This window comes from Triticum aestivum, chromosome 7A, assembly GCF_018294505.1.
Source record: "Triticum aestivum cultivar Chinese Spring chromosome 7A, IWGSC CS RefSeq v2.1, whole genome shotgun sequence".
NCBI classification, from domain to species: Eukaryota; Viridiplantae; Streptophyta; class Magnoliopsida; order Poales; family Poaceae; genus Triticum; species Triticum aestivum.
In genome coordinates this window covers 556,610,855-556,611,077 of record NC_057812.1, presented here as the reverse complement: position 1 = coordinate 556,611,077, position 223 = coordinate 556,610,855, and positions in this window count along the sequence as shown.

The window sequence follows — 223 nt, the reverse complement described above, 5'->3', positions numbered from 1 at the left end:
GGTGGTGGTTCTTCTTATGTGGATGGTGCGGCGGGGAATCCGGTCCGGTTGCTCGCCCAACTTGCGATGAAGATTTGCCGGGATTCAATGAATCTCTCAATCTCATCATCGGGGTCGGGGAGGGGAGGGTCAAGGGGGGGTGTACACTGTACCGCCGCTGTGATGTGCTGGGATGCGCCTGCATGCATGCACCTCTTTCTTTACTCCGCTGGCGCGTCCGCAC